Raw genomic sequence first — 27,841 nt, forward strand, 5'->3', positions numbered from 1 at the left:
ATGTTAGTCAATATCGATAAATTTGTCTTTCCAGTCAGTTTTTTAATTCTAGACATGGATGAAGACAGTTATGTACCCCTTATTCTAGGAAGACAATTTTTAGCTACCGCTAGAGCACTCATTGATATTTGCATCGGCAAACACACTCTCAGGGTAGAGGATGAGGAGGTAACTTTCCACATAGGCAAATCAACGAAACATCCGCAGTATACAGACAATTCTACATATTTCTTCGATATGTGTGAATCGAAAGTTGAAAAAGAAGCATGTGACACACAACTGATCGAGGAGAAGGCACACACCATCAATTCAAAGGATCGAGTTGTTTGTCAAAAGAATGAGGAGGAAGAAGAAAGCAACTCAGAGGAGACATTCAAAACAATAGATAGAGACCAAGAGCGAAAAGCTAAACCCTATGTTGAAGATCCGACTACCTTAGAACTCAAAGAATTACCCAAACATCTCGAGCACACTTTCCTTGAAGGCAAATCTCAATTACCGGTCATCATTTTTCAGACCTTTAGAGTGATGAGAAAGATACACTCCTCGAAGTTCTTATATCTCATAAGAAAGCCATTGCTTGGACAATCATGGACATCAAAGGCATAAACTCGTCATTTCATACCCACAAGATTTTAGTGGAAGAAGGCTTCAAACCCAGAGTGCAACACCAGAGATGACTAAATCCAAACATGCAAGGCATGGTAAATAAGGAAGTTCTGAAACTGCTTGATGCAAGATTGATTTACCCCATATCTGATTCACCTTGGGTAAGTCATGTTTAAGTAGTACAGAAGAAAGGAGAAATGAGTGTGGTCACCAATGCAAGAATGAGTTGATTCCTATGAGAACCATAACGGTATATCGAGTTCGCATCGATTATCACAAATTCAATTGGACTACCATTTACCGAGAAAGTATTTAACGTCGGCTTCTATTGGACTACCATTTACCAAGAAGCACATGAAATGGTTCCATCGTGTGATGCATACCAACGCGCCAGCAACATCTCATTTAGAGATGAAATACTACAAAGATTAATCCAGGTATGCAAAGTATTTAATGTTTGGGGCATAGACTTCATTTCAAACATCATTTGGTCACCGTCACATCCTAGTCGCAGTAGATTATGTGTCAAAATGGGTTAAAGCCCAAGCTTCTCCCACTAATAATGCTAGGGTGGTGGTCAAATTTCTGAATAAATTATTCTCTCATTTTGGTGCTCCAAAGGCACTTATAAGTGATCGAGGAACACACTTTTGTAATGCACAAATGGAGAAAGTATTTGCAAGATATATAGTGCATCATCGACTCACTACACCTTATCACCCACAAACAAGTGGTCAGGTTGAAGTCACTAATCGGGGCATCAAGTGAATCCTTGAGAAAACTGTTTGTGATAATCACAAAGATTGGTCGGAGAAATCGGACAACGCTCTATGGGCTTTACGTACTGCTTAAAAAACTCGTATAGGCACAACACCGTTCAAATTAGTGTACAAAAAAGCATGTCATATTCCGGTCGAGTTCGAACATAAAGCATACTGGGCACTAAAAACCGCCAACCTTGATCTATAATCCGCTAGGAAAAACAAATTCATACAACTACATGAGCTGGACGAGTTGAGGATGCAAGTATATAACAATTTACAGATATACAAGGAATGGATGAAAAGACTTCATGATGCGCGTCTTAAAGGTGAAAACAATTTAAAGCATGCGACTGGGTACTCCTTTATAACTCTCGCCTTTGTTTATTTCTTGGAAAATTGAAGTCTAGATGGTCCGGACCTTTTACAGTTAAAGAAGTTTTTGAGTATGGAACTGTTGAACTTGTTCAAAAAGATGGGTATAGCTTTAAGGTAAACGGTCACCGGCTTAAACTTTATTTAGGAGAACTCGTGGTAACCGCGATGGAGGTGCTTCAGCTCCGTCCCATGAACAAAACTGTCAAAACCGTGAGTCAAGCTATCAAATCCGACAAAAATTTAGCCTATTTAGTTTTTAGTTTTTTAAGGAAAGTTAAGGTTAAAAATAAAAATTAATAAATAATTGAATTAAAAAATAATAAAACAATAATAATAATAATAATAATAATATAATAATAATAATAAAAATATGGGCTTAGTATATAGGACTAACCACACTTAACTCGAATTTTATCTGTTTAATTTTATTTGTGTGTGTTTTTTATTTATGTGTTTTTAGGAATTAATGTAATATGTGACTTCTATGAAATGAAATTTAATTGAGATTTAGGGATAAGATTTGCACACACTAACAGAAATTTTATGCGAATTCCTTGACCTAATCTGACTCTAGGGCCCGGTTCAACCCATTTCGTCACAAATCTGTGAAAAATTGTGTTTATACCTAGTTGTGTTGTTTGTGTGTGATGTTGGGACAGTTTATCCTCTTTACTTTCTTTATACTTATCAGATACTATCAATATTTTATGTACTATGCCTACTTATGGGCAATACAGGTTTTATACTCGTACCTACTTTATATTTTATGTTTTGTATTGTGATTGTATTTATAGATTTTATGCAGGTAGGATATACTTTTAGTAACGTGAAAGGAGACAACAGTAGCAAAATATTCTGTCTCGGCTCGTAGGGAAGTTAATTTCATTTTAAGCCTTGTTTTTCATTTATTTTTAAATCTTTAACATTGAGGACAATGTGAGATTTAAGTGTGGAGAGGAGGTTTATACTTGGTCAAACCAAAAGTCACAAATAACCACAACCAAAGCAAACCCCATTCCTATCACCAAAACACTGAACCTACCCAAAACCTATCCTACCAAATTACCCTTTCACGGTAGAATTCAGCATTGGACTTTTACCGGCAAACCATAATGTATTCTTTCGATTTTAATTTACTTTACTGCCACTAATTTGCAAAACCTATCCTACCAATTTTCTCTTTAGCAATGAGGTGAGGAAAAAGTGGCACCAAGAGGAACAAAGGGCACCATTTTGTGGAATTTTCAAAAGCGCAATGAAAAGACGAGCAAAAAATATTCGAACAATGTTTAGGTTGCGGAAATTGGTCTAATGAAGGAAGATGTAGAGTAAGTCAAACCCAATCTCAATATGAATATACCGAACTAATGATGATGGGTGCTATTAGGAACAGATTCGGATGATCCATCAGAGTGGGGAGTTATGTTCAACATAGGATTGAAAAGGAGCTGATCCACATCTTGGATAAAACTGGTCTTGACGATCTGACTTTAAAAGAGTCTTTAGGATTGTAAAAAACTAAAACCCGCTAATTCACCGCATTTTGGGACGAAGAATGGAGCGAGGGCAAGAAAAAGAAGAAAATATTGAAGAAGAAGCTCGATTAATCGCTCCCTTTCAAATACCTTTTCCAAAATACCCAACAAAACTTATCACCCACATACCAAAACCTTTGGAAACATAATATATTATGACATATGCTACGCTTCACAAAGTGGGTGGAGAATTGATCTTTCGACAAGCATATTTTCTGTAAGTCGTACATTGGCTATGAGCATTTAAGCTTACAACATTACATGTATGTCCAGATATAGCCGAGTGTGTGTGAACATTGCGAGCACGTGACGTTTTGCATAAGATGAAGCTCATAAAATAAAACCATATTTTTTAAGTATAACTACATGTACTAACGTATTTTGATCTTATGTTTTACCGGGACTTTCTAAAATTTCTCGGGGTGTTTAGCTTCAGTTAATGTGTTGTTTTGAGGAGTTTGTTCAAAGCTTGCTTGAGGAAAAACAAGGTTCAAGTGTGGGGAGATTTGATGTATAAGAATTTATACATCTTTTCTTCACTAAAATTTCTCCAAATAAGCGTATTTTGACAATTATATTAGAATAAATAACCACTAATGTTTATAATTTCTATCTTAGGTAAAGATAGTCCTACGGAATAAAACAAGCTGAAATGCGAAGAAAAGGGAGATAAACAGCGAAAACATACTCAATACACCATATGGTGAAGTAAGACATGGCGATGCCTAGAGCGTACGAAGTAAAGACAAAAATCAGGAAATCAAGACATGACCACGTTAACCAAAACACACCCCATGTTATCAAGAGCAAGAAGAAAAGATAAAATTGAAGGTTCTGAAACAAAACACAACTGCGACTTCTCAAGACATGGCCATGCCTTCAACTACAAGAAAAAAAGGACAAAACTGGAGGAATTTGGACTGTTGTGGAACTCAACACGGTCGTGCCTTGCTTAACACGATTGTGTTAACCTAGAGCTGTACGATTTGACAAAGAACAATTAATGAAGCATTACAAAAATGAAGGCATGGTCGTGCCTTACTCAACATGGCCATGCCTTGAGGGTCTGATCGTCCTATAAATTGAATGTTCATCTTTTTCAGTCAAACATCTTGGAGAGATGTTTAATTCACCTTCCACATAATTCATTCCTCTCCAACCACCTCTTTTCATCACCATTAATAAGGGAATTAATCTCATGCATCCAACCTTTAAAGATTAAGAAGATTAACCTTTTGTGAGAAGTCTTAAAGATTAGTCATCCCAATTGGTTAGATTGTTTAAATTTGATCATGTTTATATCTGTCACTTTGATATTTATCATTATGTTGATTAGTACCTAAACTTCCAAAATATCATCATGGTTTATAATGAATCTTAATTGAAGTATAATAATGATATATAGTAAAACATGTGATTGGTTTTTAATAAGGTATATCGGTTTTTAATAATCCCAATTATCGCCTTTTTGTTGTTGTCGGTCCCAACTAACGAATTGGAGGCTGACGGTCCCAACTCTTAACGTGTTTGTTCCCAGCAATTCGCGACTAACAGAATTCTAATGTTATTAGTTGCAGGTCGCCGGAAAACGTCTATGGCTGGAGAAGTCACATTTTTTCCAAAAAAACACCACCTGAACACTGCCACCACCATCAATTGACTCACCACCAACCAACCACTACCTCTTAAGCACCACCAACCGATTCTGACGATGGTTCTAGGGTTCCAACAACCTCAATAATTACGGCTTTTACTAAGAAAAGGTTCCTAAACGTCTGATGCAAAGTTACAAAGATGTTTGAGACAAAATTGTTGAGTTTTCCGGAAAAACATATGAGCTTTCCGGCCAAAAATGTTTTTCTGGCGAATTGCAATTAATGGCGTAGGATTCTGTTAGTCGCGGACCATTGGGAACAAACACGTTAAAAGTTGGAATGTCAGCAGGCAATTCTTTAGTTTGGACTGACATAGACCAAAAGACGATAGTTGAGATTAATAAAAACCAATACACGTATTTATAATTAATGGTTATGTCTTTTGATATTTGTCTAAAATTTCTTTAAACTAATTTATCAAAACCAAAACTAAAACCAAAATGAGGATCACTACCGATTTGGTTCTTACCTATACTGATACGATAGGTACACTTGCCTATTTGTGTGTGGTTTATTTCAGATAATAATCATTTTTATAAGTATAAAACTAGGCATTGTGTGAATAAAACCCTTGGAAACTCAACAACTTTTTATATACAACTCCCACACCGCATCAATGTATATACCTTCATCTTTGTATGTGGCAAGCTCGTCGAGACTTCCTTATCGATCACTATTGAAGATATGCATATATATCTAGGTGGCATGCATATTTTTTCTAAATTTACAAATGATAATTTGTTACAAGATTTATGAGTGAAACAGAACTGGGAAAGCACATGGTAATGCATTGTCTCAAAAACATCGTATTACACTACCATTTAAATGCATGTAAATGATTAGACACGGTGATGTATACCATGTTGCTCTAGATATGTGGTTTATAGATATATATAAACAACAAAATAAAAAGAATTTATTTATTTATGATAGTAGAGGAGTGAGTATTGTGTAATTCTTTTCCATATTAACAAAATTCTAGCCACTATCACCATTCTCACATTTCAACTTGTGCTCCAAAATTCTGGAGAGTGAGAAAATGGTCAGGTTTAGTGAGAAAAACTGAAGAAGGAGCCTCTCGGGTATGGTTTTGTGATATTTGGCTAACACCCACACTTCATTGATCAAGAAATCTTAACTCAAAAACTTAATACGAATTGTCTCATTATACGCTAAACATGATATTTATAGCTAACCTAACATGTTATACTATAATCGAGATTCTAATTAATCAATTTCATAATAATCGTCTTCCTAACATTTATCAAATAGAAAACAAGATAATCATCCATGAATTGATTAATATTATTTAATCATTAACTTGCACGCCAATCCTAGCCGTCCCTACGCACCAAGCCATGGGGCCGACTTGGGAATTCCCAACAATCACCCCCATAATTTCAAAGTCGTACACAGGAGATCTTAGAACTTTAGCAAAGCTTGCATCTCCTTGAATTTAATCCGCACGAGGGCAACTAAAAACCACATCAAAGAGGCGAACACTCTATCATAGTCAATCCTTGGTTGTTGCACATATACTTTAACCATGAGCTTCGCCTTGTGTTTGTTTATCGAATCGTCGGGATTCCATTTTGCTCTGAATATACGTTTTAAAGTGATTGGTTTAAGTCCTTTTGATAACCCTGTTAAACTCCACATTTTTTTCTCGGCTAAATTGATCTCTGCCCGCATGGCTTTTATCTACTCGGGTTTCGATTCATCTTCATTAAAACTAATCAGTTCATCATTCAATAATAGTAGTTCTTCGAGTTCTTCAGTGGAATTTACTCGCAATAACCAAATTTTATGGGCAGGATCGAAGGGAGAGCCGAACGTCTTACCGGGGTTTGTCTACCGCCATTCAATGTTGTAATTCCACTATTAGCAATAGATTCATTGTTTTTAGTGATAGTTTTGTCGTTGTTGTTGCAGTTTGAGACTAAATTGCTATTGTTTGCGGCATGGCTAATGATGTTTGCAACGAGACTGTCGTTGTTGTTTCCCTTAGCGACATTTTCATCGTCGCTATTGATGTAGTTTGTTTTGGATGGGTTCGGTCTCACTGGTCCGGACCCGAAGTCTATTGGCCTGAAAAGACCTGAGAACATACCATGTAGTTTTGTTTGTACACAAGTTGGGTTCCCAATATTCAATCGGATTTTATAAAGTATGTTGTCATTCCTCGTGAACTTCATTAGTAACCTTCCATTATTATCATGCATCGTTAAGTAGTTACTCCTCATCTTTATATCACAACCCGATTCGGTTTCTTGACCCAAGCTAATCGTATTACTCTATAGACCCAGAATATAATAGATATCGGTCATCAGTTTATGTTCGCCATTTTTACCTTAAAAGATAGTTGAACCTTTCCCTTTGATCGGTACACACGAATCAGTCGCAACCCTTACTCTTACGACTATTTGTTCGTTTAATTCCGCAAAATAGTCATGGTTTCCCATCATATAGTAACTTGCACCATTATCTAAGTGCCACATGCCAGTCTCGCCCGAATCAGTATCATAAATTGTCGGAATTACTTTATCCTTATTAAGGTATAAGGTTTCCCAGACACCTTCCACCATGAAAATTGAAGCGTCTAAACCCTTTGTTTCTTTCTCCTATGTTCGTTTTGTCACACCCCAATCTACGACAGAAATGATGGGGTGCTAACCACTGGTTCACAACTCACAAGACACTATCATGTAATTTAATATGGTAATATCTAACTAATTCATTTATTTCGAAATTCAACCAATAACACCTTGTTCAAACAATAGTCATTTATTAAGTTAACTTTGGGTATCTGTAAATGATTCTTTACCTTAGCTTCAACCCGGATGATAACTTGCATATGCGTACAAAATAATATAGTTTGTCAACACGAGGTTGAGCAAGTAAATCATGATACACTAAATATAATATATGATAAAAGTTGCTAACCAATACTGTGAGTATAAACAATTAAACCAATGCAAGTAATTGGTGTCGTTTGACCATTGCCTTGGGAATCGGACTTTGGCTACTAAGACGTTATCAATAAGTTATGCTAGAATCAATGTTGGACCTCTCCGAATGCTAGAATTAAACAAATAAATAACTAAGCAAATAACAAATTATAATTTAGTAGATCAACACACAATATTCACAGTTTGCTAGTTGTGTATAGTATGTAATATGTAAAGTATGAATAAAGACGCAAAAGTCCCCAAAAGGTTTTAAAAGAAATAAAATAGGGGAATGATTTCTCACCTTTTTTATTAGGCGAGTTTTAGAGATAATTAATATCAAAGAATGAGAAACCGGACTTTAACACGCTGACTGAGCCGACACAAAAGAACCTGAAACTTGGAGCCAATAGAGTATGATCAAAACTGAGAACAATGCAACATGAATGAGGTTTATTGGATATGTAAAACTCAAGTTATGGGATTTTTAATATTTAAGCGAGCTGGAACTATTCAGAATCCAAACTTTGAGTCGGGAGTAAAGTTCTTACCAGTACACTCAAATTTTATGGTGAAAAAAAGTGTTATGGCCTAAAATTTAGTTCCGACAAGAAGATGGAGAAATTGATAAGTCAAAAGGTTTGACTAAAACACTCTTAAACGGGTCAGGATCAAATTGACCACCGAGACTCCCTCAATCCCAAAAGTTGATTGAGGGCTTTTGTTAAGTGGATGAAATTATACATAAATACAGAAGAAAACTTACCCTAACGAGGATTAGAACTAGGAGAAATTCAAAGTCAAAAGGTCTTGGAACTTGAAAGACAAAACGGAAGGCAAAAGCTTGAAGATAAAACGAAACAACGGAGGAGGAGGCTAGGGAAACGATGGAGGCTGATGTTGCAGTGATGATTTAGGGTTTTAGGATGTGTTTTGGTTAAGTATGCAGAGGTAAGACTTGTTAAATTAAAATGAACTCATTTTGGAAATTGAATAACATATTGATGACTAAATCAAGTCTAATTACTTAAATATTCCGGTGTAATCAACAAGAAATGAATATAGACATGTTACAATAGTAGAAGAATTATCTTGGACCTTAATTTTAGTGAAAGATTTAACCATAAATGAATCAAAAATATCACAAATCTTACCTGATCGTCGATAGAAATACGTGATGGAGTCTGGGAGAACCCATCTTGTATCCATGTGGGTGGTTTCCACCAAATTTGACATTCTTAGTCCCTTAAGTTCCAAAAAGCGTTTTTGGCAATTTTAAGTGATTTTAAGAGTTTCTAAGGGTTGTTTGGCAAGTTTGAAAGTTATGAAAATATAAAAGAAATTCAACCAATATAAATACCAATAAATACAAGTTTTTATGAATTCAAAAAATCTGAATTACTTTCCCAAGTCGGGTAAACAAGTACTAATTCGAAAAATCTAAAATGTTACACAGTTCAGATTTGCTTCGTCTTTCTGAAATCGATCAGGGCACCTTGAGACAAAGTGCCCGTATTCATCGCACATATAACATATAATTTTCGATAAATCTCATTCTTTAACTTTTCCTTTATTATCATCACGCTTATTGTTATCATCTCGACTTCCTCCAGTCTTTTTAAAGCATAGGATCCTCGACCTCGACTCATTCTAAACAAATCAGATTTAGTGAATACTAACTGACTTTTACTTCTATTGGTTTGAAGATTGTCATATTTTATCCTCTCTTCATCAACTTTTAATCAACGCACCACATCATCAAACCAAACCATTTTTATATCTAAAACATGCTCGAGTGATGTCACGATATGAATAAAACTTCTCTAAAGAGTCATAAGGAACTTTTTTACAATATTTTCTTCTGTGTAACATCTTACTTTTGATAAAAAATATATAAAAGAAATTTTGTTTATTTAATAACGTCTCGTTATTCAGTTTAGATAAAGGAAATGTTTAAGTGTGGGCTTGGACATTCAAAGATGGAATAAGGGATGGTGATGGGTTTTAGGTCGATGGGCTTAAGGGTATATAAACCCCTTAAACCTTCCTAAAACCCTAAACTCTCATTCTTATCATCTAGCCTCCATAACACACTCAAAAACACACAAGAACACCTCTTATATCCTAAGCCAAGATCCGAGAGAAAAGACCCGAGATGGTGGGCGTTAGAGCATCATGAAGAGCAAAACCTACATCAATACTAGATCGCGTTTGTAAACCGATTCGTTTAAAGGTATGTTTCATAACGAAACACTTGTTCGGCTCGTTTAGTATTCCTAGATCTATACAGATGATAAAGACGAAACAAACGAAATGATTCTTAGTGAAATCCGTTAACGTTTGATAGGTTAATTGTTAACATAAAGATACCGTAATATAGATCAATCAACGAACCCCTTATAACGCGATGTTTAGATGTTTGGACGATTGGGGTTTGTAGGCGAGGTGATATGAGCAGATTGATGCCAATTTTGTGTTGTTTCATCGTGATTTGAGGTTTAATTGCAAATCTGGTGCCTGTTGACCATCGTTGTTCTTATCGATTTTGACTTTAACATTTGAGTCAACGAATGGATAATACTGATGTTCATTCCCTATGTGAAGCGAATCGTTGGTAATTCGTTAAACAGTAATAACGAATAAGATACATTCACGTGCTTTGTAACGAATGAGCCACCCATTCGTCCTATAGAAATCATTTATGATATTACTTATTCGTTACCCACCATTCGTCATGTTGAGACAGCGAATCAAGCCATTCGTTATAAGATATGCTTGCATGTTATGGTAACGAATGAGCCATTCATTCGTCTTAAAGAAATCACAAATGGCCTGATTCATTCGTTACCCATTCATTCATCTCAGATCAAACCATTCGTTATAACAAATGGAACCATTCGTCATAACGAATGGAATAGCGAATGATGCTTAACCAGAGAACATTCGTCATAACGAATGGGATAGCGAAGAAGATAATCATTTAAGAATTTTGATGAATTTTTGTTAAGGACTGTTAAGGGAAATAATTTTTTTCCCAGCTGAGCTAACCAGGGGCTTGACCTCAGCAGGGGGCGCTGCCCCTTGGTCCCTACCAGATGGCTGTCGCCCCTAGACCCCGCTGCCAGGGGTGCTGCCCCAGACCCCCGTTCGTTGAGGGTTATATATAACTAGAAATACGATACGGGTAGTTATAGTTAATTGATACGTGTAATTGTTATATACAGTTAGCCATACCCAGTTAAAGAGAGGAGTTACCATTAACTCGAAAAGGAAGCGAGCTCAGGTGAGTTTCTAGCCCCACTTCCTTATTATGTTTTCGGCAATGTGTGCATACTCAATGTGATTAGTTAATAAACTTACCTTAAGTGGTAAGTGTATGATATATGAATGTTTATGAATGATGTAAGTATGATATATGAATGTCTATGAATGATGTATGTATGATATATCAATGATGTAGAAAAGATTAAGAGTATGTATGAAAGTATATAAATTTAAAAGAAAAGGAGGGTATGTATGAATTGACGGTATTATGGTGGAAGACCCTAATAATATATGTGAAGGGGGGTGGCAGACCCTAAAAATATCTATGAAGGAGGGTGGCAGACCCTAATAATATATGTGAATGAGAGTGGCAGACCCTAATAATGTCTGAGAAGGAGGGTGGCATACCCTAATGATATCTGTGAGGTTATAGGGAAAAAGGCTCTTTAAGGGTGGCGGACCCTAAAAATATCAGTAAGGTTATAGGGCGAAAGGCTCTTTAAAACGTATAAGTGTGTATGTAAAGCAAGGTAAATCATGAAAGTATGAAAGAAACACAGAATAAAAGAAAGAAAGAAAGTATGTACTTATGTATGTACGAAAGAAAGATAATCAAGTTAAGTTAGTAATATGTATCTACGGATACGTATGAGTAAGTATGTGAATGTATTGTATGTTACCTGCTTTAACTAGAACTCACTCAGCATAACTGACTTTTAGTATGCACGCAGGTTAATAGATTGAAGAAGTTGGCATGAGAGGTAGACCCATGGCATGATTTGAAGGGACTGGCATCCAGTGAAGATTTGTCATGATGTTTTAGTAAACTATTTTATGATATGTGTTAAAGACAAGTTTGAATCTTTTGTAACGAATGATTGAAGTTTTATTTATCCCGCGAAAGTTTTAATTAACTCTGATATTTAGAACTGTGTTTATAAGTAAATCCAACGGAAAAGTAGGGCACCGGGACCGGGGCCTTACAAGTTGGTATCATAGCATAAGTTCGAGAGAAATAAGCATCCTACAAGCTTAGACTCGAACAGAGAATTGGACTTAAGTAAGAAAAAAAAAGATGCCAGTTCAAGAAAGCCATGTTTCACTCAAGCAAGCTAAGTAAGGGTATGGTACATGATTAATTTTATGTGTAATGTAAGAAAGTTAGCTTAACTGCTAGAGATAGGATTTATTGATTGTTTGTGGATTGTTTGAATAATTGATTAATTGTTTAAAAGTAGAACCTAGAACAAGTGGACTCACAAAGGGAAGTGTATAGGACACGGAGAGTAACGTGATCAGCTAATCACAACTAGCCACTTTTATTACATGTTAGCCTTACCATCCTTGTGCTACATAGTTCCTTGAGTGACGACGTTTCTGTTTCCTTATAGAATGGCTGGAGCAAGAAAGGTAGTCGGTCAAGGAGGTCGTACGGGACATCATGGTAGGCCACGCATTACCCGAGAACTTTCTGTAGAACCAGTTACTAACACAAGAGAGGAGAGGAGTGAAACTCTGCGAGGATCAAGCAACGAAGGGTATCAACTGGATCATACTGTTCAAGCCGCCATTGCTCAAGTTGTAGTTGCTGCAGTGAAGAATCTGCATCCTAGCAAGTCTGCTGAAAGCCATTAAGGACCGCTGAGAGGTTAGGGGAAAATGGTAAGAATGATGAAGAGAGAGAGAAGGGTGACTTGAGTGAAGTTCGATCTTTGACATTCGATGAAAGGAAGAGAGGACGAGGTGAGTGTAACTACAAGTTGTTCAAAGGTTGCGACCTGCCAAAGCTGACTGGTTTAGGATACGCAATCACTACTCTCCAGTGGATAACCACAATAGACAAGGTTATCCGAATTAGCGAGTGTCATCCCGACCAAGTAGTAGGTTATGCTACTCAGTCGTTTGGTGATGAGGCTATGCTACGATGGGAAACTATGAAACAAAAAAAGACCTGGGAAGAGATTAAGGCCTTGAGGTGCGATGATCTGTAGGAGTTGGTCATGAAACGTTTTTGTGCTGATGCTGAAGTTGAGAAGGCAGAGATTAATTCTTTGAGTCTGAAGGCGGGAATGATGACACACCGCGAGTACACTACTGAATTCAACCGCATGTCGAGGTTGGTGCCTGACATGGTGAACACTGAAGCCAAGCGAATCAAGTGTTACATAAGAGGACTTCCACATAACGTCCGCACCTTAGTCAGGGCAAGTAAACCTGCTACTTTCGACTCTGCTGTTGAATTCGCAGAGATGGTTTACGAAGATCTGGCTATGAACGATGTGGTGGTGGAAGAGAAGAAAGAGAAGAAGTGGGTTGTTCCTGCTAAACGACTTGGTACTCAGTTGTGGAACTCCAAGGATAAGAAACAGAAAGTGTGGGATAGAAAATCATGCAAGCCTTGTGGATAGATGCTGGGTGGTGAGTACAAGTGAGGTACTAGATCTGAGGTGTGCCATAAGTGTGGGAAATCTCATGGTGGAGAGTGTATGCTAGGGTCAAATGCTTGTTACAAATGTGGGAAGGTGGGGGATTACGCTCATGAATGCAATGTTGAGCCCACGTGTTACAAGTGCGTAAAAAGGGTCATATGGCAAGAGAATGTACCGAGGTCGGAGGAAGTGGAAAGAAGAATGCTGACTAGTCTAGGCCAAGGACCAGGGCCTACGTGCTAACTTAGAAGCAAGCCAAGCAGATCCTAGATGTTGTGACAGGTACGTTTCTAGTAAACGGTATTTCCGCTTCTGTGTTGTTTGACTCAGGTGCAAATAGAAGCTTTGTAGCTACGATATTTAGTAGTTAGCAAAAATGAAATGTTGTCGTGTGCCTGAAACTTTTACCAAAGAAACCGTTAGTGAAACCTCGGTTAGGATAATGAGAATGGCTAAGGATTGTAAGATAGAGTTAGAGGGACGTGAGTTCCCTGTTACCCTGTATGTTATGACCTTAGGAGGATTCGATGTAGCTTTGGGAATGGATTGGCTATCTGAGTTTGAGGCTCATATTGAATGAAAGAGTAGGTTGATAAGGTTAAAGTCCTTGGATGGTGGTACGGTGACGATTTATGGTGATAAAGAAAGTTCAGGGCTTAATGGCATTTCGATGATAAAAGCCGAAGGTTTGTTAAGGCGAGGGTGCGGTGCCTCCCTGGCGTATGTTGTCAAAGCTACGGCTAGGATGAAAGAAGTAAAAGATGTTCCTGTTGTGCGCGACTACCCATAAGTGTTCCCAGAGGACCTTCCGAGGTTGCCACCGGAGCGAGAGATAGAATTCCAGATAGACTTAATACCAGGAGCATAGCCCGTCGCGAAAGCACCTTACCGCTTGGCGCCATCTGAGATGAAAGAATTGATGTCCCAACTACAAAAACTCCTCGATAAAGGTTTTACAAGACCGGGTGTTTCCCCGTGGGGCGCACCGATGTTTTTTGTTAAGAAGAAGGATGGAAGTATGAGAATGTGTATATACTATCGTGAGTTGAATAAGCTTATGGTGAAGAACAGATATTCGTTGCCACGGATTGATGATTTGTTTGATCAACTACAAGGTTCGAGTTGGTTCTCATGAATATACCTTAGATTAGGCTATCCTCAGTTGAAGGTGAAAGAGGCAGACATCCCTAAGACATCATTTCGGACGCGGTATGGACACTACGAGTTCCTCATGATGTCAATCAATCTAACAAATGCTCCCGCGACATTTATGGATATGATGAATAGGGTATGTTGGCCGATGCTAGACAAATCAGTTATCGTGTTCATTGACGATATATTGAGTTATTCAAAGAACGAGTCTAACCACATGGAGCATTTACGAGAAGTATTAGAGAAGCTGAAGGAAGAGAAATTGTATGCTGAGTTTTCGTAATGCGCATTTTGGTTGCGTGAAGTGCAATTTCTTGGTCACATAATCAACCCTGAAGGGATTACTGTGGACCCAGCTAAGATTGGGGCAATAATGAATTAGAAGACTCCGCAGAACCCGACTGATATATGCGGCTTCTTAGGGTTGGCTGGCTATTATAGGAGATTCATTGAAGGCTTCTCCAAGATAGCCGCACCATTGACCGGAATGACCCGGAAGTCTATAGTATTCAATTGGGATAATTTTTAGGAGGATGCTTTTGAGGAATTGAAGAAAAGACTCAAAAAATCTCCAATCCTTGCTCTACCCGATGGTGACGAGGATTTGGTTGTTTGTACTGATGCCTTGCATCGTGGGATAGGTTGCGTGTTAATGCAACGAGGAAAAGTGATAGCTTATGTGTCCAAAAAGTTGAAGGTTCATGATAGTACCTACCCGACACATGACTTAGAGCTAGCAACAGTAGTGCACGCTCTCCAGATGGGAGACACTACTTATACGGTACTAAGTGTACTATCTACACTGATCATAAGAGTGTGAAGTACTTCATCCAGCATAAAGAATTGAACATGAGACAGAGGAGATGGTTGGAGTTAATAAAGGACTATGACTGTGACATCAAGTACCATCCTGGTAAGGCTAATGTGGTTGCTGACGCACTAAGCCGTAAGAATGAAGAAGTCATCGCAACAGTGAAGTCGTATAAGCTGATCATTAACTCAGATCTCTTTGAAGAGATCATCAAGGTACAGTAGAAGATGCTTATATATGAAGAGTGAACGAAGAAAGAAAGAATCTTCGGACAACAAGACAGGCTGATGAACAACACTCATGGTGTGAAGACTAGGTTTGACCGTATGTGGATTCCACGCCATGGAAATCTTGAAGTCGAATCCTAGATGAAGCTCATAAGTCAAGATACTCGATTCATCCGGGATCCACAAAGATGTATCAGGACGTAAAGAGAGACTATTGGTGGTCGGGTATGAAGAATGATGTAATACATTATGTTAGTAAGTGCTTAACTTGTTTGCAAGTCAAAAATGAACACCAGAAACCTTATGGGAAAATGAAGCCTTTGGAGATACCTGAATGGAAGTGGGAACACATCACCATGGATTTCATAACTAAGCTACCGCGTAAAGCTAAACATCATAATACCATTTGGGTGATAGTAGACCGTTTGACTAAAAGTTCTCACGATCTGCCTATACGAGAGGCTATCTCATCAGAAACGTTAGCAAATGTGTTCATAAAGGAGGTTGTGGCTAAACATGGAGTGTCGTTATCGATTGTGTCTGATAGAGCTACTCGCTTTACCTCAAGATTCCGGAAGAAGTTCCATGAAACTATGCGAACAAGATTGAACATTAGTACGGCGTATCATCCTCAAACAGACGGGCAGTCTGAAAGGACTATTCAAACCCTTGAGGATATGCTAAGTGCTTGTGTTTTAGACTCTGGGGGAAGTTGGGATGATCATCTGCATCTTGTAGAATTCTCTTATAACAACAGCTAGGATTCAAGTATTGGTATGCCGTCGTTTGAGATGGTGTATGGCAGACGTTGTAGACCTCCTGTATGTTAGGGAGAGACTGGACAGAAAGAGATTGAAAGCTTGGAAGTTGTGCAAGAAACCTCTTCGAGATTCGACCGTATCAAGGCAAGAATGAAAGCTGCTCAAGATCGTCAGAAGTCCTATGCTGATAAGCGATGTCAATCGAATGATTTTAGCATTGGTCACAATGTGATGCTTAAGGTTTCGCCTTGGAAGGGGATTATTCATTTAAAAAGGAGCGGAAAGTTGAGTCCAAGGTACACCGGACCATTTAAGATTGTAGAACGCATGGGCTAAGTGACTTACAAGCTAGAATTACCCGAGGAGTTAGAAGGAATCCACTCTACCTATCATGTTTCTCATTTGAGAAAATGTCTAGTTGATGACATGTCACATGTGCCATTAGTAGACATTAAGATTGATGAACAGTTAAACTATATCTATATTGAACAGCCTGTCGAGATCGTAAACCGCAAGGAAAAACAACTTTGTCATTAAGTTATCCCTTTGATGAAGGTGATATGGAAGCGTCATAAAGGATTAGACGCTACTTGGGAAGTTGAAGAAGAGATGCGCAAGTTTTACCCAAATTTGTTTAAGTAATAGATAGGTTTCGGGGACGAAAACTCTTTAAGGAGGGAAGACTTGTAACGTCCTACATTTGATAAAAATAAAGAAAAGAAATTTCGTTTATTTAATAATGTGTCGTTATTCAGTTTAGATAAAGGAAACATTTGAGTGTGGGCTTGGACATTAAATGATTGAATAAGGGATGATTATGGGCCTTAGGTCCATGGGCTAAAGGGTATATAAACCCCTTAAACCTCTCTAAAACCCTAAACTCCCATTCTTATCATCTAGCCTCCATAACAAACTCAAAAACATACACGAACACCTCCTATATCCCGAACCAAGATTCGAGAGAAAAGACCTGAGCTGGTGGGCGTTAGAGCATCATGACGAGCAAAACCTACATCAATACTAGATCGCGTTTGTAAACCGATTTGTTTAAAGGTACGTTTCATAAATAACACTTGTTCGGCTCGTTTAGTATTCCTAGATCTATACAAATGATAAAGATGAAACAAACGAAATGATTCTCAGTGAAATCCGTTAACGTTTGACAGGTTAATTGTTAACATAAAGAAACCGTAATATAGATCAATCAACGCACCATTTAAAACGCGATGTTTAGATGCTTGGACGATTGGGGTTTGTAGGCGAGGTGAATACGAGCATATTGATGCCAATTTGGTGTTATTTCATCGTGATTTGAGGTTTAATTGCAAATCAGGTGCCTTTTGACCATCGTTGTTCTTATCGATTTTGACTTTGACATTTGACTCAGCGAATGGGTAATACTGATATTCATTCGCTATGTGAAGCGATCCGTTGGTCATTCGTTAAACAATCATAACGAATAAGATACATTCGCGTGCTTTTTATAACAAATGAGCCTCCCATTCGTCCTATAGAAATCATGAATGATATTACTCATTCGTTACCCACCATTCTTCACGTTGAGACAGCGAATCAAGCCATTCGTTATAAGATACGCTCGCATGTTATGGTAACGAATGAGCCTTTCATTCATCTCTACGAAATCAAGAATGGCCTGATTCATTCGTTACCTATTAATTTGTCTCACATCAATCCATTCGTTATTACGAATGGAACCATTCGTCATAATGAATGGGATAGCGAATGATGCTTAACCAGAGACCGTTTGGCATAACAAATGGGATAGCGAAGAAGATAATCATTTAAGAATTTTAACGAATTTTTGTTAAGGACTGTTAATGGAAATAAAAATATTCCAAGCTGACTCGACCCCAGCCAGGGGCTCTGCCCTTTGGACCCTTCTAGGGGATGTCGCCCCTAGACCCCGATGCCAAGGGAACTTCCCCCGGACCCCCGTTCGTTGAGGGTTATATTAAACTAGAAATACGATAGGGTAGTGATAGTTAATTGACGCATGTAATTGTTATACAGTTAGCCGTGCCCAGTTAAAGAGAGGAGTTACCATTAACTTGGAAAGGAACCGAGCTGATGTGAGTTTCTAGCCCCACTTCCATGATATGTTTTCAGGGCTGTGTGAATACTCAATGTGATTAGTTTATACACTTACCTTAATTGGTAAGTGTTTGATATGTGAATGTTTATGAAGGATGTACGTATGATATATGAATGTCTATGAATGATGTATGTATGATATATGATTGATGTAGAAAAGATTAAGAGTATATATGAAAGTATATAAAAATAAAAGAAAAGGAAGGTATGTATGAATTGACGGTATGAGGGTGGCAGACCCTAATAATATCTGTGAAGAAGGGTGGCAAACCCTAATGGTATATGTAAGGTTATAGGTCGAAAGGCTCTTTAAGGATGGCAGACCATAAAAATATTTGTGAGGTTATAGGGCGAAAGGCTCTTTAAAACGTATAAGTATGTATGTAAAGCAAGATAAAATATGAAAGTATGAAAGAAAGACATAATAAAAGAAAGAAAGTATATACTTACGTATGTAAGAAAGAAAGATAAGCAAGTTAAGTAAGTAATATGTATCTACGGATACGTATGAGTAAGTATGTGAATGTATTGTATGTTACCTTCTTTAACTAGAACTCGCTCAGAAAACTGACTTTTCATATGCACGCAGGTTAATAGATTGAAGCAGTTGGCTTGAGAGACAGACACATGGCATGATTTGAAGGGACCGGCATCTAGTGATGATTTGTCATGATATTTTAATAAACTATTTTATGATATGTGTTAAAGAAAAGTTTGAATGTTTTGTAACGAATGATTGAAGTTTTATTTATTTCGCGAAAATTTTAATTAACTCTGATATTTAGAACTATTTTTATCAGTAAATTTAACGGCAAAATAGGGCACCGAGACCGGGGCCTTACAGTCTGAGAATATCTCTCCGAGCATTGAGGCATTTGATGAGTAGCTCGATAACGTGGCTGCATACTCGGTAATTGTCCCTATTTTTTTCATCTTCAACCCCCTGAACTCTAACGTTAGGGTTTGGGGCTTCGCCTCCTTAACCCGTTCAACACCTAGATGCCGGGTCTTCAACGCTTCCCACGTCTTTCTTACCGTACCCGGATTACCAACTTGTGTTATTTGTGCTTCGGGAATCGATTGTATCGCCATTACCCTGATCGATCGTGTCCCACAGTGCACATTCATCCATTAGGCACATGTGCATAGCCCAGACCTTATAATTCATTGTTGTTAGTTTTGGACATTAAAACAAACCCACGTTCATCTCTTTAACCGGTGTTTCCGATTGATCTCCTTCTGTCATTTTCCTATTTCTTCGGCAAAGGATGTTCCCTAGTGTAACTAATTCAGTTTCCTTTAGTCTACACGTTTAAAATTATGTATCGAACCCGATCCTTATACTCGACTCAGATCCGATAAAGTAATTATGTGTACTCGATTATATGTTTTCAGGACAATCAATGGTTCAAAAGAATCACTTCCATCCTGCTTACGCACAACAAACAATTAACAGTACCGAGACTGCCTCTTACCCGTTGATGATGCCTTGTTCCAATCGTAGTAACCCTATATCACGTGTTACTGCTTGATTATTTCAACAGGTCGATTACAAGCAATAAATGTGTCCTTGAATCGCGACTAAAGTTACCTCTTCGATCGCTGAGTTGACCATCTCGTTGATTGCTTGTTCTAGTTTGAGTCACCCCAAGTCGCACAAGCTTCTTCCCCCCTTTTGATTGCACAGGTCTGATGGAAAACTAGTACCGTTCTGATACAAAATATGGTAATCAGACATGAACAAAACATTACGAACGTAATATTTGGCTAACACCCAAACATTATTGATCAAGAAACCATAACTCGAAACTTGATACGAATTGTCCCAAACCCTCAACACGATATTTATAGCTAACCTAACATGTTATACTATAATCGAGATTCTAATTAATCAATTTCATAATAATTATCTTCCAAACATGTATCAAATAGAAAACAAGATAATCATCCATAAATTGATCAATATTATTTAATCATTAACTTTCACCCTGATCCTAGCCGTCCCTACGCACCAAGCCACGCCAGACTCGGGAATTCTCAACAATCACCCCCATAATTTCAGAGTCGTATAAGGTAGATCTTTGAACTTTACCAAAGCTTGCATCTCCTTGAAATTAATACGCGCGAGGGCAACTAAAAACCACATCATAGAGGCGAACACTCTATCATAGTCAATCCTAGGTTGTTGCACATATACTTTGACCATAAGCCTCGCATTGTGTTTGTTTATCGAATCGTCGGGATTCCATTTTACTCTGAATATACTTTTAAAGCGATTGGTTTAAGTCCTTTTGATAACCCTGTTAAACTCCACATTTTTTTTCTCGGCTTTATCAATCTCTGCCCGCATGGCTTTTATCTACTCGGGTTTTGATTCCGCTTCATCAAAATTACTGAGTTCATCATTCAATAATAGTAGTTCTTCGAGTTCTTTAGTGGAATTTAATTCACAATAACCAAATTTTACGGGCAGGACCGAAGGGAGAGCCGAACGTCTTACCGGGGTTTGTCTACCGCCATTCACTATTGTAATACCACTATTAGCGATAGATTCACTGTTGTTAGTGATAGTTTTATCATTGTTGCTGTTGTTTTAAACTAAAGTAATATTGTTTGCGGCATGGCTGATGCTGTTTGCAATGAGAATGTCGTTGTTGCTGCTCTTAGCGACAGTTTCATCGTTGCTATTGATGCAGTTTGTTTCGGATGGGTTCGGTCTCACTAGTCCTGACCCTAAATCTATTGGCCTGTAAACACCTGAGAACATACTGTGTAATTTTGTTTGTACACAAGTTGGGTTCCCATATTCATTTAGATTTTATAAAGTATGTTGTCGTTCCTCGTGAACTTCATTAGTAGTCTTCCATTACTATCATGCATCGTTAGTTACTCCTCATCCATATATCATAACCCGACTCGGTTTCATGACCCAAGATAATCACATTACTTTGCAAACTCTGAATATAATAGATATTCGTCATCAGTTTCTAATCGCCACTTTTACCTTGAAAAATAATCGAACCCTTCCCTTTGATCGGTACACACAAATCATTCCCGAACCTTACTCATATGACTATCTGTTCATTTAATTCTGTAAAATAGTCACAGTTTCCCGTCATATGGTAACTTAATACGAATTGTCCAATACCCTAAACACGGTATTTATAGCTAACATAACCTTTTATACTATAACCGAGATTCTAATTAGTCAATTCCATAATTAGCATCTTCCTAATATGTATCAAATAGGTAACTAGATAATCATAGATAAATTGATTAATATTCTTTAATCATTAACTTGCATGCCAAGTTAATATCCTAGCCATCCCCAACGCACCAAGCCACAGGCTGACTCTGGAATTCCCAACAGTTTTTAATATCTATTTTGGTATCGAAATGTAAAGGAATATATTTGGTGATGTCACATCAATGGAAATCAACCGATACCACCTCAAGCATCTTAAAATGATCGAAAGTCCTAGCTAGGTTAAAAGGTCAAATTTTAACAATTGTTATGCATGGAACCTTGATATTGTGATCATCAAGCAGAATGGTTTCATAAAGTTCGAATCTTGATTTGTTTATAGGAATTATTGTAGCATTAATCACTCGTCATCAAGTACAATGAACGTAGTGTAATTAGTTGAAAGTATGTTTAAGTTATACTTATACAAGTCTGCAGAGTCTAGGGGTTAAAGTGTCAATGTGTTAAGTTAGTAACTGTAAAAACATGTGCATGTAGATTTGTGGTTCTTGAAAGGTTGCAACCCTAATCATTTTGTCTTTTCAGGATCTATAAATAGGTGCAACAATTGGTATCAGAGCATTAACGATTTCACAAACTGATTGTTTTATTGAACAATTGAAGATCAGTGGTGGTTAATTCCACGATTAGAAAAGATTTCCAGCCAGAAAACAGTAGCAGCAGCAGTTTCCGACAAAGTTTCGGTTTCCCGGTGAGAAGTTCCGTCTGTGTCGTATTTCCGGCGGGTCTTTTTGGTGAAATTGAACAACGGTGGTTATCGAAGTTGGTTTCCGCCGATATATTGAAGTTTCCGGGAAAAGAAAAAGGCGATAACAGTGATTTCTGTCGAAATCATTTTCCGGCGATCAACTCCGGCAAAATCGTTTTTCCAGCGAGTTAATTTTCGGAAAATTTTAAAGAACTTGTACATTTGGTGTTTTCCGAAAATATATTGAAGGTGTGTTGCGTTTTAGGTTTCAAATTCATCAAATATAAGGGTTAATTTGTTGTGGATAACGGCTACGATTTTCGGTGGTATAAAAAAGGCGTCGGTGTAGAATTTTCGGTGGGGTAATTGTAAGTCAAGGGCAGCGCGGTAACTGTGTTTGCGGGCTATTGTAAATCGGGTGATATCCTGTAACTAAAGGAAATCACAACGGTGGTTCGTTACGATTCGAGTACGAATCAAAAACTAAGGTTGAATATCAAATTTGATCTATTCCAACAAAAAAAGGAGGTTTGTTGAACGACCAAACTGAAGAAAAATATACAAGGGGCTAATTCGGTTTTGTTAGTACATATAACACGTTTTCCAAAATACGAAATTCGATTGAAGAATAATGGAGGGTGACTTAAGGAATTATATTCACCGGTTTCAGTTGATACAAATTCAGGTTTTTTGAGTTATATTCCTGAATCATTTGTATTGTTGGAATATAGAACCATTAAGTTTGTCTATACGTGTAGTGTTAAAACCCTAGGCGGTCAATTTTAAAGTTATACGAGCAAATAGAATGTCAGATTAAGGAGACATTCCGAATAACAGTGCACTAGTAACACACAATGGGGTATGATTTGTATCCCATTATCAATACCCAATTTTAAAATCTACAAATTATATGTTTTGGAAATTCAAATCAAGATAATTCTTGAGGCGAATGGATTATGGGAAACGATTGAATCTACTGAAACTACGTAACCAGATGGTTGAAAGGACAAGGCAACAATTGCGTACATGTATCAAGCGATACCGGAGGCTGTCATTTTGCAAGTGGAAAATTGCAAAATGACAATGGAAGTGTGGGAAACGTTGAGGTAAACACATGTTAGTGTTGAACGAGTACAAAATTCTCGTTTACAGTCGTTAATGGTGGAGTTCCAAATGATGCAAGTGAAGGAGGACGATTCAATAGACACCTTCATGGAAAGAATTAACACATATACCAATAAGGCTAGTGAACTAGGAAAATCCTCTCGTGCCAGGCCGGTTTATCCGAATTGTTGTATCTATTGAACAAAGTACCAACAAAGAGGAAGTTTCAATAGATGAAATCATCGAGAAATTGAAGATTATGAAGAGAGGAATCCCTAGAGACGGTCAACATAGGTTGTTGTACAAATTCCATAACAACAACTCAGGTCGAGATAAGCTATTTGGAAATCATGAACGAGGAAAGTTTATCCCATCGAGAGAAAAATGCCTGGATAGGCAAAATCATAAGGAAGTGGGCTAGTCAAGCAGACCTAGGATGAAAAAGAATTGGAAGAAGTTCGACAAGAGTAAGGTAAAATGTCCCAAATGTGAGAAGTTTGGACACTTTCAAAGGGAATGTCAACAAAGGAACGTTGGTGAAGCACAGTTAAACTTGGTTCAAGAAGACGAAGAACCAACACTGTTAATGGCAATCACTATTGATGATAGTGTAAAAGTCCTGTTGAACAAGGGTGAATTCCAACTCAGGAAAGTAATCACATGACCGGAGAGAGGAGTCACTTCAAGGATATTGATGAAGCAATCAGTAGTCGTGTTCGATTTGGAGATGGGTCATATTTAGAGATTAAGAGAAGAGGCTCTATATTGTTGGAATGTAAGAATCAAGAACATAGGATCATATCCGATGTGTACTACATTCCAAATCTCAAGAATAATATACTAAGCCTAGGGTAACTAACGGAGATCAGATGTATAGTGGTCATGGAAGGAAATTGTCTGTAAATATTTATGATCATGAGAAGAACATGTTATTCTGGGTAGAAAGGTCTAAGAACAGGTTGTACAAAGTTACATTGAATATAGGAGCAACCGTATATCTTCTTGCAAACATGGATGATGAAGCATGGATGTGACACACGTTCAAGGAATTCCAAATTTGTGACAGATTTTTGATGCTTGTGTAATAGGAAAACACAATAGAGTTTCACTTGCAAACAAGGCTAAGTTCAAGTCTATAAAACATGTAGACTTGGGCTATGGAGATCTTTGTGGTCCTATATTCCCACCAACACATTAGGGAAAGAAGTATATATTCCTACTTGTAGATGGCTGTACTCGTTACATGTGAGTTTATTTCTTAGTTTCGAAGGATCAAAGCATTTAAGCTATTTAAAGAATTCAAGGAAAATGTGGAGTCAGAATTATGAACCAAGTTAAGGATGCCGAGGAATGATAGAGGATGATTATTCACGTCAAATGAATTCAGTCAGTATTGCAAGGGAAACAACTTTGCATGCCAACTAACATAACCTTACTCGCCACAACAAAATGGAGTACTTGAATGAAGAAACATGTCTATGTTATCTACTACTTGGAGCATGCTTAAGGCAATAAAGATGCCTCAAAATTTCTGGGGAGAATAGGTACGTAATATTCATACTAAATAGAGTCCCTGCAAAAGCCCTATTGGATAAAACACCGTACAAAACACTAGCTGGAAGGACGTCAAATCTAGGAGACTTGAAGATTTTTGGTTGCACGGTATATGCCAAGTTATTATCATCTCAATTGAAATAATTAAATGATATAAGCATGCCTATGGTTTACTTAGGTGTGGAGGAAGGAGCGAAGGCAAATAGGTGATATGATCTAGGAAAAGATAAGATTTGTGTAAGCCGTGATGTTAAGTTCATGGAGAACAATTTTAGAATTGGGATAGCTATATCAGATAGAAAGGTACATAAGAGAAGCATTGGACAAGTTTTGTGATTGAAGGGTTTGATGCAGTTGAAACAGTACTGGTAAATCCTGAGATTCACAAAGATAATAACCACGAAGGAGAAGTTGGTGATCAAAACTCTCCTGTTACCCCTCTGACATACTCTTATGAGCATATATCAGATGAAGAGGAAGAGGTTCATGAGACAACTAGAAGTTCGCATCACTTGTTTGATCATACCCCTAAACGAGGTTTTAGGAGGATATCACAAGTGCAAGAGAATGAACCAACAAGACGCTTAAACATGGAAGAATTAGAAGAGCTTATGATGATGGAGGAAGAGCCACACAACTGCAAGGAAGCATTTACCGACGAAATATGGATTGAAGCAATGAAGGTTGAATTGGACTCAATCAACAAGAACAACACTTGGAAGTTGACTACTTTGCCAACCAGTCATAAGGTGATTGGTCTGAAGTGGGTATTCAAGACGAAGAAAGATTCAAGCAAAACATTGTGAAATACAAGGCAAGGCTAGTAGCAAAAGGTTATGTTTAGGAACATGGAATAGAAAGTATTCGCACCAGTTACATGTAACGAAATTGTACTGTTTATCTAGCCTTGGCAACCTATCATGGCTGGGATGTACATTATATAGATGTATAGTAAGCATTCTTAAATGGAAAATTGAATAAGTAGGTCTATGTCTCACAACCTGAGGGTTTCATAAAGTCTAAGAATGCGGGAAAGGTATACACGCTTACTAAAGCATTGAATGGATTAAGGCAAGCACCATGTGCTTGGAATATGAAGTTGGATCAAAAATGCAGTCTGGAATAAGCAGTATATACTAAGAAGACCAAAAATTCTATACCAATCATAGGAGTTTATGCTGATTACTTGATAGTCACAGGCACTCCAAAGAAGTAAATTGACTTATTCAAATTCCAAATGGAAGATAAGTTTGAAATGAGCGATCTTGGATTACTGGAATAATATCTAGGGATTGAAGTTACCCAAGTTGGGGGTGAGATTGCAATAAAGCATACATGATACATCAATAAAATCCTGGAGGTTAGTGATATGGTTAATAGTAATGAAACCAAAATTCCCATGGATCCGGAACAAGGTTAGCCAAGACTAAGGGAGGCACACCTATAGACTGTATTCAATACATAGGTTTAATTCAAAGCCTAAGGCACTTGTTGCATACAAGAAAAGATTTATGTTACTTAGTGAGATTATTAAATATAGTCATGCAAGAACCTATGGATCATCACTTGAAAGCTATTAAATGTCAGGACCGATCTTTCAACCACAACAATCAGTCTCGTAACCAACAACAGCGTGTTGACAAGATGGTTACGAGTTATGCTCTTGTTAAGATCCAATGAACATTAAAGGAGGAATCACTAATATTCAAAGTGTTGCTAGACGAACATAAATGAAACAAACACACAAAGCAACTCAAAAGATTTCCATTAATATTATGAAGGATACAATGAAAACCGATTAGGTTTCCAGGTGGAATGTTTGTATTTTAGGCAGCATTCCGTACATAATTATTCTTTTACGAGAAAGTGTCAGCCGTCAAATCACAATATTCGCTCTGTGTCCGGTGTCCATCTCTTGTCATAAATGTGACCCAAAGTTTCCTTAAATAGGAACACATGACACCTTCTAGAAACCCTAATGATTGTTACAAAACGTATTCAAACATATTCAAAAATACACGTGTAAACAGGTCTTCGAGTAAGCTTGAAATCTTATCGAGCAGATCTTGTAACCATAAGTGTCTTGGAACAGTTCTCCGACTAAGCTCTACTTAGAATATTTTCTTAAGAAAATATTCTTCAAGAAGACTTCAATCTTTATGATAATACCAAACTTTGCTTGGTAATATCCTACTAGCAAACTTGTTCTTCATTGATCCCTTCAACCTTTTGTCTTTAACCTATTTGAACAATCTAAGTGTGCTGGTAACACTTAGCTTGCTCAAGGTTGAACCTTGCTCGTTGGAAGTCATTGGAGTATTTTTCTTTTAGAACTTCCTTCAATTGTGCTTGGAATACTGTTTATTATATAACCTTGCTTGATCCACCAAAATGCTTGGTTTCAGCTTGGTTAAGTCAAGGGTTTGCTCTGAAACAAGCCTTGCTCAACTTGAAGAACAACCTTGCTTGATGAAGTGCAGTTTGCTCGAACTAACAGTTAGAAGAATTCTAGAAGATAACTTTGCTCGAAAGTATAATACCTCGCTTGAATAAATTCTAGGCTTGCTCGAAGTGCCTGGTTGCTCGAA

This window comes from Bidens hawaiensis, unplaced genomic scaffold (assembly GCF_021521415.1).
Source record: "Bidens hawaiensis isolate Kalapana, Puna unplaced genomic scaffold, B.hawaiensis_p1.1 tig00006171_1, whole genome shotgun sequence".
Taxonomy (NCBI): domain Eukaryota; kingdom Viridiplantae; phylum Streptophyta; class Magnoliopsida; order Asterales; family Asteraceae; genus Bidens; species Bidens hawaiensis.